Genomic DNA, 15,058 nt, shown 5'->3' on the forward strand with positions numbered 1-15,058 from the left:
ATACTGTGAAGCATGTGTTTGGTCATCTGGTCTACCTCCCCATTTTTTAGCATACAATCCCTACAATCCTTGGAGTGTTCAAAGTGTGTTCTTTTTTGTAAGCTAATATTGACTGATAGCCAGGGTAGAGCTGGTCATGGGAAAGATACAGGCTTGAAGAGAGGTTTGGTACTTCCAGCCTCACAGAGCCACCTCCAGGGAGGGGAGAAGGGCTGTAGGCCAAGTTGATTACTAATTGCTGTCAGAGAGGCGGGATTGGCTAGAATGGCCCTGGCTCAGAAAGGTGGACAAGAAAAATGATAGAAGGGTGATGGGTCAGAACATGGCCACCCATGGTATAGAGCTGCAGCTAAACTCAGTTCCTAAAAGCTACCAGCGAAATTTAGAGATGGATCCAACTCGTAGAGGTGGTTCACTGGATGCATAAGGAAATGCAAGCTAATAAGAAAAGTGAACTATATAATACCTTGGTAGTATAATAACCAAAGTATTATATAGTTATTATCTATAATAGCTAAAATGAAACAAGACTGCTGGGTCCAACCTTGATGCTGCACCAAGCCTAGGTTTCAGGCTGAGCTTCAGCCACAAGCCTCAAGCCACCCACAAGGGCAAAGTTACACAGCAACAACAAAATACCTCTCAGATCTGTGGTTACCAAGAAGGTAGTCAATGTCCGGAAAAGACAAAAGCAAGTAACTTGTGAAACATGAGGGTATAGTGTACAAGGAGTTGTTGCATTTTGTAGATCATTATCACCAGCTTTCTGAGGAACCTTTGCTAAAATGGACTATGAGAGTAACTAATTTAGGGACAGTATCTTTCGTTTTAAATGCCACAGAATGGAAGAACATGTTTGGGTTGATGGAGGACCCACAGCTCCCTATTGAAAGATTGCAGATGGCTAAACATGATCCAGGCACACAGGAGGTTATTCCTGAGGGAATAGCCAGTCTGGTGCACTGGATAAAAGCCACTGTAAGGTCTGTTTACCCTGAGAATGGCACTGTCCAGCTTCACCTGTAAATGCCAAGCAGAACACCCAAGATAAAGCAGCTAATATGCTTCATGTGCAAGCCATGTGGGACTGGCTTTATGATTGGGATATTCATGCACCATGTATGCCCATTACCCAGGTCACAGCCAATGCTATAGTTAAGGGAGCCCCATTTTCATGGGCACCTCATACAACCTTGCTGCTACAAAACGTCACTAATACATGAGAATCATTATTCAAAGAGTTATTGAAAATCAGAACATTTATAGTTGTGGCATATTACTACCTGATAATAGTAGCCTGTGTTTGTCACAAATGGCTGATAGGCTAAGAAGTATGGAAAGGAAAAAAAAAAACATTAATATGGGTTTCCATCTGCTTTAAAAAGTGTATTTAAATGGTTTAATACACCAATTATATCAACTGTCTTTAAGGAGCAGAAGAGTCCCTGGAAAAGAGGCATCTAGTTTCTGGGAAGACTGCTACGTGTAAAATCTAAAGACATATCTTCAATGCTGATTAACTTTAGCTGTGTGACTTTGGGAAGTCACTTAACCTCTGAACCTTCGTTCTCTCACTTACGAATTGTCAAAGCAAGCCCTGTCTTAAATCTTGTCAGAACATAGTGAAATATAGACCATAAAAACGTGTTGATAAGCAGTATGCATATATCTGGAATAACTACTTTTTTCAGTAATACTGAACAATTCCTCATAATTTAACCTAATTTATTCTAAACTATAGAATGACTAGAAAGCTTTCCAAGTTCTTTAAATCATTTCTGTACTTAACATGTACCGCTAAACCTTTCAGCAAATGAGGATTTGAAATCTGCATTTTATTAAATGTTACCATCATGATTTTTCACTTTAAGGAATTTTTCATAATCTGCTATAATAGAATTTTACATTGCTTTCAAAAACCTTGAAAGCTTCTATTTTTCTCCTACCATGGAGCAGAAGAGAAAAAAGGTAAAACTCTGATTGAATATAGTATCAATGGTAATTAAAAAGCCACCATTACCTCCCCCGCCACCCCCAGACAAGCTAATTTTGAGAATCTGCCAGAGCTTTTCCTAATAGCAACTAACTCATTTTCTTTCTCCTATGTTGGTCTCATCTTACTGCATACTATTGCTATAATGATGTTTGTCCAGTTTTTAAAGAATCCTAAAGTTGTGAGACAAAACGGTTTATATGCCTCTTCTGATATGCCCTACAGATGAACAAGTTATCTCTTGCTCCTAGATTTAAAGCAAAATACAAAGACACATTCTATATAATTTTAAAAACCTGTATCCAAAGCAAATTTGAAAGATCAGCTTTGCAGAAGGTGATATTTGTGTTCTTGAGGATAGACCAGAGATTTTCTCAAACTGCAGGGATGGTGCAGTTTGAAAAACCCCCTGGTGTGCCTGAGCCAGGAAAGGAGGTTGGCTTCAGCCACTCCTCAGAATTTCACTCTCCTCCCAGCAGTCGAGCTGCCATGGAGGAAGCTGTCAGCAACTGGCCACCACCTTCTCAACTATCCCACTCTACCTGGAGCCCTCCCAGAAAATACTGGGCAAAGTGGAGGCATTACTATGAACACGAGAAAATTCCACGAGTATAATCTCTTGCCAGCTAAGCCACCTCCCTTATCCCAGGTTCCCACCCCAATGCAAGGTGCTCAGAGGCGTTTCAGAAACTTGTCAATATGCCAAAAGGAATAAAATATTTCCCTTTCTGAGTCAGTCAGGTTCTGTGTTAGAGAAGGCTCCTTAGGGCAACAACGAGAAGCGAGCTTTAAAGTTTGAGGGGGGCGGTTTTTTAAAGAACTTGGCTGATAAGGAGTAAAACATTCTAATGATCCTGCTAAAATTTACACTGAAAAAAATGTTTTTAATAAATCAGCTGGAACCTTTGCTACCAGAAAAGTACCAGTAGGTGGCATGAGTGTGCAAGAAATTCCATTCTTAACCACCACTCTGACCTATCTTTTGGAAAAGAGGAACGTTTGGGCAGTCAGTTCTTGTTGCAGTTAGTCCACTAGAGTGCAGTACCAGGTGCTGATGCAAGGGACGGTCTCACTGAAACGGCATGACATCATTGGGTAGAATTGAATTATCGAGAAAATTCTTTGCAAATTCTCAAGTGCTATGCAATAGTACTGTTTCCACTTTGTGAGACGATTTTTTTTTTCTGCCATGTGTGTTTTAGTATCAAAAGCTTTAACTTACACAACTTCAAAAATGCTTTTCATCAAAAACTATGTTTTAATATTAGCTTTAATTTGGTACTGGTAACCTGTCTCAGAAAATTGAATGTCACAGTGTGACTTTGAAGTTAACCTCTGTATGTTTCATTTCCTTGACTTTAAAATAGGGAAAATAATTTCTAGAGAACATGTGTGAGCACTTTATAAGCCATATGGAATTCTAAAAATGATATATATTTCTATAACTTGAATGAGGTTCAGTGTTACTTAACCGGTAGCGTGGGCTCCAGTTGCTACAAAGAATTTGCTCGTTCATTTCTCCAGTCAGCAGTGCTTGAGTGCCTGTTATGTGTGGCAGGCAGTGAAGTAATACAGCAACACCTGGCACCTATTTCCCAGCGGCCAGATGAAGGATGTTTGCAAAGCCAGTAAAAATACTGAATGCATTTCTGCTGCAGGAAATGAAAGGCATTCAGTGTAGGGGTGCATGAACTCATGAAGCAGAATAAAAGGTCTTCCCTTTTCCAGCAATTGCTTAATACTCTGCATTAGGAAAGAGGAAACCTTTCAGATTAAGTGAAAATAAATCTATTTCCATGTGTAAGAGATTCTGAAATTAGATTAACCATACACCCTAAAACAAGCCTTATCTATCTCCCTTGCAGAAACAAATATAAATCAGCAATTTTGGGGCATACGCCAATAGGAACACTGACACCTCTGGCATCCAGGCCAACTGGAAGGCTTCTGTAACAGTGAGGGGCAGGGAGCCAAGGCTCAGAGCTGCCTTTGCACAAGGAACATCTCAGGTAAAGCATGAAGGTAGGTTGCTGGGAGGAAGAGAAGTGAAATTGAAAGAACAGTACATTTGTAGGACCTCAGGTTTAGCCATTGGCTGTGATCAATGTCAGTGATCTCCAACTTATATGCTACCACGTGTCAGTTCACTCAAGAAGATGGCTTGGGGTAGACAGCTGAAACCAGGGCTTCTGGGGTGAGCAGGGGAGAGCATGTGCCCCAAAAGATGATCACTTTCAATTTAAGAGAAAATTCTGGCCAAACACAGTTCATTCTTTGGGCCATAGGGGCTTCAGTTTATATCCTTTAAGCTAGTCTACCCTCCCATTTTAAACATTTGCAAACTAAGGCCAGGAGAAGTGAAGTGACTAAGCTAAGTTCTCATCGCAAGGAGCAGAGAGAGATGAGTATCCAGGGTGAGACATTTCAGGCTAACCGTCTTAAAAATGTAGTAATATTTTCAAAACAAACTGGTGAGGCATACTGGCAAAGACTGAGGACCCTGAGGCCAGAGTGTCTGTGCCTGAATCCCAGCTTTCACACAGGATAACTACGCCCTGAGGCAAGCTTCTTCACCTTTCTGTGCCTCTGTTCCCTCATCTCCAAAACAGAGATGACAACAGTACTACCTTCCTAGGGTTTCTGTGAGGCTAAAATGAGGTAATTGATGTAAAGTGCTTAGACCAATGACTGGCCCATAACTATTATCACTCCCATTTATAGATGAAAATGTATGCTCAGAGGTTAAGGTCACACACTTTTGCTTAGAGATCAAGTGTCTGCATGTACACAGACAGCTGGTGTGGAGCTCCCTTTTAGATGTCTGATTTCCAAGCCTGTCCACCTAAGCCCCACATCTGCAGCGACCAGGCTTGGGAAAGAAAACAAAAGGAGGGATTGGTACAGAGGCCAGAGCGAGGCACCAGTTGTTTCTACTTCTCAAGAGTAGCTAGGCTTCTAGAAAAGCAAGCAAGGATGTAGTTGACATGTATCAGTGTTTCTCGACTTGAGCATGCATAGGAATCACCCGCAGATATGTTAGAACAGCCTGCTGGCTGCACCCTCAGAGGTTCTGTCTAATTCCTCAGGGCTGGGTGGGGCCTGAGAACCTGCATTTCCAACCAGTAGATGATGCTGGTGCTGCCAGTTCAGAGAGCACAGTTTGAGAACCACCGACATACCTCTTCTAATCCTTAAAATTAAGCTTATGGGCGTGGCATCATCTTCATTTTCTTATAGAGAAAACCAAGTTCGGAGCATGTGACTGACTCATCCAATGATACAGTATTTGTAAGGAGTGGAATTGATCTTGAGTTCAGCTGGTCTGACTTTGAAGCTCTTTGTCTTGTGATTTTTCTATCTCACCATGCAGCATGAGGCATGAGCATTTATGCTCTGCCAGGCACAGAGCTGTGGGCCAGAGAAACAAAGATGCACAGGGTCTCTGTCGTGAGCAGGAGCATGTGGGTGAAGAAAGTGAGGACAGCTTCTCTGGAGAAGGGAAAGCCTAGCCACCAGGTTCTACCGTCGTCCTTCCTAGTCCACCAACTGCCTTACCTCCTCTACCTCACAGCTGCTGAGTTGGACCAGTCACAGCCCTGACACCTGCCTTCACTGGCCCTCCCCTCCCTACCCTGCGAGGCCCCATCTGCCTCCATACACTCACTGCCCCCAAAGCTTCAGGCATACTAAGTCCTCGTTCACCCCAGGAGTGACATGCACGCTCTCTCCAGCTTGCTCTGCTGCATTCGGTCTTTCTTCTGACTAGGATGCCTACTCCCTGCTTTCCCTGGAATTCTCCTACTTGTCCTTGAAGACTCAACTCCTCGGGCCACCTATCTCTCGTGCCAGTTAGTGTGGGTTATGTGCTCTTCCTGTCCCTTCCCGAGAAACTCCGGCTTACCCCTTTCATAGCACTTGTGTACATTGTTGTATGGTTATTTCCTGGCCTATTTCTCCTATACCAAATTTCTAGTCTCAATCAACTTTAAGTCGTCAAGAGCTTCAATACTTGTCTACACATTAGAATCACCTAAGTATCTTTCAAAAATTCCAAAGCCCAGGCTACTTCAGACTAATTAAGTCACAATCTTTGAAGGTGGAACAGGCCATCAGTATTTTTTAAACCTTCCCAGGTGATTCCAATATGCAGACAAGCTTGATAAGCGCTGAAACAGAGTTTTAATAAGTGCAGGATGAGTTGTGTGTGTGGTTGGATAAATGGATAGTTAGATGGCAGATGGATGGATGGATATATGGATGATTAAGCTGAAGGTTGAAACAGAGTGCCAAGCAGGCAGAGGGAGAAGTGGTTTCAGTAAGAACTAACAGCATAAGAAAAATCCCAGATAACAAGGTACACAGGAACTGATAGAAAACTAACAAGGTAGTGAGGGGGCAGGCACACTGTAAAGGGCCTGGCCTGCCATGCTCAGGAATTTGAATTTAGTGCTATGGATAGATGGAAGCCATACAAGGATTATACACAGAAGAGTGAAATGCTCAAATATATTTTTTAGAAAGCCAGTTGGCAATTATGAGACCTTATTGGAACAGGGAAAGGCAGGAGGCAGGAAAAAAATGATTTTTCTGCTCGACCCTCCTGCTAGAGAACTGGCCTCTTGGAGGCTGGCCAGCTTTCAGGAGTGGCAGCCCACTGAAGGCCGAATCATGGGAGCACTGGAAACAGGGGGGTGGGTGTGGTGTTCCTGATCTTCAGCTGCTGGCAGAACTAGGACTCAAATCCAGGTCTTCCTGCCTTCAAGTCTCATAACTCTTTACACTTACTTCAAATTAGCAGCTCCTCCAGATGGTTGCTCTCACTCAATACCCTCATGGGAAGAGCGAGAATTGACTAATTCATGCACAAGGGCAAACAGACATTGATTCATCAGTGGCCAGTGATAATCAACATTAGCCCTGCCAATGAAGCCATTTGCTTTGGGAACCGAACTGCAAAGAGAAGCAGTGGTGAAGTCATTAATCATGCTTTCCTATTTTGTCTCCTTTTTCATTATTTTGTAGAGATATGGGTCTCTCTGTGTTTCCCAGGCTGGTCTTGAAATCCTGAACTCAAGCGATCCTCCTGCCTTGGCCTCCCAAAGCACTGAGATTACAGGCATGAGCCACCTAAAGCAGCCGATTTTATCTTCTGTTTAATCCATTAATCAATCAGCTCTCTGATGCTCTAGCAATTATCCTCTGAACTGGGTTTCCTTGTGTTACCCAGGAGGCAGCTCACCTTGCTGCCACCCCATTTTCACTGAAGCTACTTTTTTCTTCTGGCCAGATACATGCTGGAGTGTCTTTTCTTCTCCCTAATTCCCCAGACTTGTGACCCAGAAAGGGAAGGGCATGGGGAAGAATGTATGTTCTGGAGTCAGAGGAGACCTCAAACTCTTCACTGGGTCTCCTGCTTCCCCACCCTGGTGGGTTCCCTTGCCACACATGGAGAAGTCACACTCCCTTGCCACACATGCCACACACAAGTCTATACCTGGGAGAGCCAATCAGACCCTGTATGCTTGCTCTATTTTTTTTTTTTTTAACTTTTGCAGATATGGGGCCTCCCTAGGTTGCCCAGGCTGGTCTCGAACTCCTGGGCTCAAGTGATCCTCCAGCCTTGGCCTCCTCCCAAAGTGCTGGGATTACAGGTGTGAGCCACCACAGCCGGCCTTCTGTTTTTTGGGTTTTTGTTTTGTTTTTTTTTTTGTCCTTTCTTTCCTCATCAGGTAATTCATTTTTCTTTCTCCCTTCTCTTTTATTTCTGTTTATTGTTTTCTCTCTTCTTCTTTCTTCTGCAAGCATCCTCCTTTGCTTACAGCTACTTCTTTCCCATTTGTCTCCTGTTACCTTCCCCAGGGCTGTCTCACCCAGATCTCTTTCTGGCCAGGAGTGGGCACCGAGCTCTCCAAGCTAAGCACCTAACAAGCAAGAGGTGCTGCAAGGGCTGGCTACCTGGTACTTTTGCATACTCTCCTTTCTGTGTCTGTCTCCTCTGTTTTGGAGCAACGTGATGGAGTACCCAGAGCACGAGCTCTGGAGTCAGGCCTCTTTTCACATCCTGACACTGCCACTGACTGATTCTGTGACCTCAACCATGTTTTTGACCTCCCTGAGCTTCAATTTCCTCATCTGTGCATACCTCCTGGATTGTTATCCCGAAATGCCTAGGGAGGCATTCAAGCACGGTGAACATAGCACAGTCTTGTGAGTGTGAATGCTGACTCAACTTCTTACTGGCTGTGTGACCATAGTACCTCACTTCTCTAAGCCCCAATTTTCTAACCTCTTCTATGAGATGGTAGCCAGACCAAGCTTGTAGGGTTTTTGTGACGATAAAGGAGGTAACTCAGGGAAAGTGCTTAACATCTGGACACATAGTAAACATGAAATAACTTCCAGTTGTATATTATGACTATTGTTGCTTTGTATTACTTGTACACTACCTAGCTCCTGGTAGGTACTTGTGGTGGCCAAGATGGCCCAGTCAGGCCTGGAGATGGCTGCAGCCCCGGCTGATGTACGAATGGCAACCTCATGGGAGACCCAGAGCCAGAACTGGCCAGCCAAAATGTCTGAGTTCCTTGGGAGATCTTATAACAAAACGCATAAATTGGGAGGCTTATAACCAGAAAGCATTTATTTCTCACAGTCCTGGAGGCTGGGAAGTCCAAGGCCCCAGCCGATTCTGTGTCTGGTGAGGACCTGCCTCCTTATAGAGCGTGCCTTCTTGCTGTGTCCTCACACAGTGGAAGGGGAAAATTCTGGTGTCTTCTACCCCTTATAAGGGCACTAATCCCATTCACAAGGGCTGCACCCTCATGACCTAATCACCTCTCAAAGGCCTCACCTCATAATACCATCACATTGGGGATTATGTTTCAACATGGGAATTTAGAGAGGATGTAAACATTCAGACCGTAGTACCTACCAAATTCCTGCCCCATAGAAACTGCATGATCAATTCTTATTGTTTTAAGCGACTCATTGGTTATTAATTAATACAGTGCTTAAAAAAATAAAAAGTCCCCCCTCCCTTCCAAGTGAGAGAAAACAGATTGGCATTTCCTTCTGCAAATCCATGCAGCCCAGCACGTGGTCAGCAAGGAGAGTCACTGCACCATATTCTGGTCTGGCTGTGTGGGTATTTTCCTCACTAAGGCAGTGAGCACACCCAGGTTAGGCCAGAGGAGAGGCCAGACCGTTAAAGAGGAGGCCCCTGCTCCATCAGTGAGCTGATGGTGGCCCCAGGAGAACATTCAATCCCAAGAACCAGCTCAGGCCAGGCTCCTGCCCTGTACCAGGAAGCCCAGAGAATGATTCTGAGATTTGCTTCCTGGGCTTGAAAGCAAGTTTCTGGGCAGGCTTGAATACAACTCCCCAGTGGCCAGAGATGCTCCTGTTCTTGGACTTGAGCAAAGACACCAAGAAGGGTGCCATGGCCAGCGGCATCACCTGGGGAAAGGCTTTCTAAGCTACTCATCTGCCCTTGAGAAGAAAAGGACAGAGGACCTGGCCCAGGAGACAGGTCTTGCTCCTTCTGCTGTCCTGTGTCAACCCCAGCCCCCATCGCTGTCAGTGACTACCCTTGTGGTTGCTTCATAACCAGCATGTGAGTCTCTGGCTGTAGGTGGGCTTAGGCATCTCATGACTGAAGCTTTGGGACCCCCTGTCAGACTCTGGCATCACTGTCCCTCCCCAGCGCCCCTTGCAAACCCAAGTGGGGATCAAACTCAGCCCCAACTGGATCTGCCCCAACCTTAGAAGTACTGTTGGTTGGGCGCAGTGGCTCACACCTGTAATCCCAGCACTTTGGGAGGCTGATGTGGGTGGATCACGAGGTCAGGAGTTTGAGACCAGCTTGACCAACATGATGAAACCCCATCTCTACTAAAAATACAAAAATTAGCCATGTGTTTTGGCACGCACCTATAATCACAGCTACCCAGGAGGCTGAGACAGGAGAATCACTTGAACCTGCGAGGTAGAGGTTGCAGTGAGCCAAGATCGTGCCACTGCACTCCAGCCTGGGCAATAGAGCGAGACTCCATCTCAAAAAAAAAAAAAAAAAGTGCTGTGAATCTACTCTAATCATCAGTTTAGACCATCAGAGACCATACCTAAGGACCAGCCAGACCCAAAGAGGGCCACATAGCCAGCTGGAATCAGGGCTGCAGAGTGCAGAGCCTACTTCCTTCCAGGAGGTGGAAGAGGTAAGTGAGACAGCTGAACACACCCCCCACCCCCCGCTTTCTTCCTATGTCCTTCAGAAAAACCAGACAGTCCTTATGGCTCACACTTCCCCAGAGCCTGAGACACAGGGTGTCAAGGCCTTTCAGGTCCTTCTGCTACATCTCCCTGGCCCAGTAAAGGCAGCACTTTGCAGGAGAGGGAGGAAAGAGTTGGACATATCCTGGATGCCTCACCTCATTCCTTGTTGGTGTGTGGGGCTGGAGGTGAGAGGTCATCACAAGGGGTGAGAGGGTAAAAGTTAAGTTACCTCGAGAAGCCCCAGCCCCAGCCCCAGGAATGATCCCTGATACCTGCTCTCCCTTCCCATAGACTGGATAGGAAGCAGGACCACCCTCCTCCCTGAGGGGACTTGTGGAAATGCAACAGAGGCATTTTTTTTCTCATAATGTGGTATGTTTAAGCATCTACACATTGCAATATATATATAGAAGTAACATTATAAATTACTTTTAGTGTCTTCTTTATATTACAGCACATTATTTGTAATTATTTGGATTATGCATAAAGCCAGACTTTAATAATTATGGATTTCAGCATTGTAAGGGTGGCACTAACGTATTTATTATAAAATATGGGCACTCATTCTGATTGTGTAGAGAACCACAACTATGGAGGGATCACTTACTGCCCTAGCTACCCCTTGGCAATCCACCCTTACAATGGGAACCTCCTTTATTGGCTCCAAAATGATGCCATTGTTATCATTAATCATTATATAGATCTGATTGGAACAGACATAGATAATGCTTTAACCTTCACTCAGGTACATATCCTAAGCCCATCCTTATATCAGCCCTATGGTCAGTTTCTTAGGTATGTTAGAGACAGCTATTAGGTATTTTCCATATGTGCTTCTTTAATCTCTGCTTCTAACAACAATCCTTCAAGGTAGGTACCTTTACTCCACAGGTAAGATAACTACAGCTCAGAAAGGTTACATAACTTGCCCAGAGAGCTCAGCTGGCAGTGGAAGAAATAATCTTGCTGGACTTTCAAGGCTGTGCTTATCACACATTCCTGGGGCTTTTAAGAACAAGCCTGCCCCCATTGATAACAAGTCTGATCCCATAGTTGCGGTCACAAGTATCCCAAAGATGATTGTTTCTATCCTGTGTCTCCCTGGGACCCTCTTTGTCGGTCCCTTCCCCATCTCAATTCTAGCAGTGAAGTAAATTCCGCCCCTAGAAAGATGTGCTAAGGTGACTGAACCAGTCTGTCTGCCTGCCCAGTGAGTCACCTTCCCTCTCCAGATGCGCCTTGTTGTTATTGTAGAATAGCAAAGGCTTTAGTATGTGGATAGGGTTAATCCACATTCATCCCTTTTGTTTTCAGAATTTTCCTGTTACGTAGTAGGTACTCAATAAATATTTTTATAAGTAAATGCTTTGAGGGGCTTATGGTCTGGAGGGCATGCTAAAACTAAGTAGATAAAAGAAACCATGCCGTAGGAATATATTCATTCAACAAATCATGACTGAGCACCAACTATGTGTAAGGCACTATGCTAAAGGCTGTGTAGGACCCTCCAGAAGACTAAGTCACTACTTACATACAGAACACAGCTGTGTGCAAAATGAAAGGTGCTCTATAGCCATCAAGAGGCTGGGGTGGTCCCTTCTGGCCCGGGGAAGAAAGTGGAGAATTATGAGCGTCTAAGTGGTAGGCTTTGGGAAGAAGCTGCACATTTACATATTTTTAGGAAAATCACCCAAAAAGGAGCTCTTTGGAAGGTCTGTGCTTCCATCCCAGGCACATTCACCTTTCCAATCCCCAATCCTGTCAGGGGCTCTTTCCTGGAGCAGGTAAGAGCAAAGAAAATCAGCAGACGCTCTATCAGCCCAGGATGAAGAGAATCCCCCAACAAACTTTTTTTTTTTTTCTTTTTGAGGCAAGGCCTCTCTCTGTCTCCCAGGCTGGAGTGCAGTGACACAGTCACGGCCCGCTGCAGCCTCCACCTCCTTGGCTCAGGCAATCCTTCCACCTCAGCCTCTCATGTAGCTGGAACCACAGGCATGTGCCAGCCACCATACCTGGCTAATTTTTTTTTTTTTTGGTAGAGACAGGGTCTCACTATGTTGCCCAGGCTGTTCTCAAACTCCTGAGAGCAAACAATCCTCCTACCTCAGTCTTCCCAAAATACTGGGGTTACAGGCATGAGACACAGCATCTGGCCCCAAAAACATATTTAGAAGGCCATTATGGCCTGCCTCTATGTGAAAAATTTCTTGTCAGAAATGTGTTTGCCTCATTACAAGGAAGCAACCTCCCCTTAGCAGATTGGAACAGCTTCACCCGCTTCTCAGCAGTCACGAAATTGATTTTCTGTTCCCTCTGGACTCCCTCTGGACAGTGGAACTCAGTTATCAAGCTTCACTTCCTGTTCTCCCGGTAACCCTATTTGGCGAAATTAGAATTAGGAGTTTAATTCAATGTAGTGCAAAGCCCAATGAGATTAACTTTATGGTTTCAAGACCTTCGCTAGGAAACAGATTCCTGCATTCTCTATTTCTCTTGCAAAAATTGACATACATCTAAAAAGGAAAGGATGTTGGGGGCACATCAGCCTCCTGGGGCCTGGACCCCTCTACTCCACTCTGAATCTGTTCAGTCCTAGATATCTAAGAACCCACTCTGTGAAGCTTGACCTGTACCTATCTTTTAAAACAATAATTTTTTTCTTAGATTTCTTTTCTGTGTAGCATAAAAGTAAGGTGGCCAACTGAGCCAAAACACAAATAGTTGCCATTCTTCAGGCACTTCCCAAGGGGATGCAGTTTCCCAAGGGGGATGAGGCATTTATGTACTCCTCACCATCGTTGTCTTGAAGACATATGTGACCTTGCTGTGGCACAGGGCTGCATACTCAGAAGGGCCCTGTGCTTGGTTTAGTGCTCTGCCGTTGTTCTCTTGAAATCTATAATACTTTTTGAGCAAAGGACCCTACATTTTCATTTTACACTGCAACTGCAAAGTATGTAGCCAGTCCCATCCTCACCATAACCCTTTTGTTTGGTAGGTATTGTTAATCCACTCCCCGACCTTTTATTTTTTTGGAGATGGAGTTTCGCTCTTGTCCAGGCTGGAGGGCAGCGGCACAATCTCAGCTCAATGCAGCCTCTGCCTCCTGGGTTCAAGAGATTCTCCTGCCTCAGCCTCCCAAGTAGCTGGGATTACAGGTGCATGCCACCACACTCAGCTAATTTTGTATTTTTAGTAGGGACGGGGTTTCTCCATGTTGGTCAGGCTGGTCTCCAAGTCCCAACCTCAGGTGACCCACCTGCCGCAGCCTTCCAAAGTGCTGGGATTACAGGCATGAACCACCGAGCCTGGCCTCATTAATCCCATTTTTTAAATGGAAAACTTATGATTAGAGGAGGCTCAGTAACTTACCCAAGGTCATACAGACTGACGATGGCAGCTTTGGGCTTTCAAGCCAGGTCTCTGCTATTAACCCCAGACTTACTGCCCTCCTGGCTCAGCTAATTCCAGTCAGCCATCTCTCTGAATAAGGATGTTAATTCTGGGTAGTCCAGGTCAGAGCCCATTAGCAGGTGGTTTTTCCCTTAATCATCAACATTGTTACTTTAGCTCTCTAAATAGCTCTGCATGTAAGGTATTTATTTTCTGAAAAAAATGTTCAGCAAAATGTAACAAATTTTGCCTTTGAAACCTAGGCGATCTTTTCATCCTCATACACTTTTAAAATGACATTAGGGATGTCAACATGAAGAATATTTGCTCTATAACAAAATTACATTTCTTTCTAAGATGTAGTGATTTAATAATTAAAACAGTGTCCATAAAATATAAATACAAAGTATCCATAAATAAATTAAATTGGATTGCAGCTGTTAAGAGCCAATTATCATGTGAGATATCTCTGATGGTCAAAATAATAAGAGAGAGGAATATTAATTTTGACATTCCCTATAGACCATAAGTATAAATTGCTAAAATGGTCTAATACGTTATGAAACTTTATTGAGATTTGAGATGGCCCTTAAAATATTCATTGTGTGTTAGAAATTAGTTGTCTTGATTGATTTTAGTTATAATTCCATTATATGTTTACAAGATGGAGGAAGATAGGGTGCCATAAAACAGATGTCTACTTATGAAATTATAGTAGCAATTAAGATGGTGGCTCCATGATTAAGAAGCAGAGAAACCTAGATTTGAATCCCAGTCTCACCACTTTCTGGCTGTGTGACCTTGAGCAATTTACTTAGCTTTTCAAACATCCTCATCTTTTGAAAAGGGTGATGATGAGGAATAAATTAGATGATGTGTAAAGCATATAGCCCAGAGACTGGCACTTAGCAAGCACAAAATCAGTATTAGTTCTTATACTTCTGCTGCCACAGTAGGGGAAGTTGAAGTGCTTAGAAAGACAGCACTTTCCTATTTTGGTTATTATGCATCGACTTTGATCTTAAGGACCATAAAATATTCTTTAGCACCAACTTGAGAAATTAACGGGGCCGGGCGCCATGGCTCATGCCTGTAATCCCAGCACTTTGGGAGGCGAAGGCAGGCAGATCACAAGGTTAGGAGTTCAAGATCAGCCTGGCCAACATAGTGAAACCCTGTCTCTACTAAAAATACAAAAATTAGCTGGGCATGGTGGCGGGCACCTGTAGTTCCAGCTACTCGGGAGGCTGAGGCAAGAAAATCGCTTGAACCTGGGAGGCAGAGGTTGTGGTATGCCAAAATCGCACCACTGCGCTCCAGCCTGGGCAACAGAGTGAGACTCCATCTAAAAAAGAAAGAAAGAAATTATTGGGGATATTCTCAGTGGTGTGGGTGTAGCAG

This window comes from Cebus imitator, unplaced genomic scaffold, assembly GCF_001604975.1.
Source record: "Cebus imitator isolate Cc_AM_T3 unplaced genomic scaffold, Cebus_imitator-1.0 Scaffold180, whole genome shotgun sequence".
NCBI classification, from domain to species: Eukaryota; Metazoa; Chordata; class Mammalia; order Primates; family Cebidae; genus Cebus; species Cebus imitator.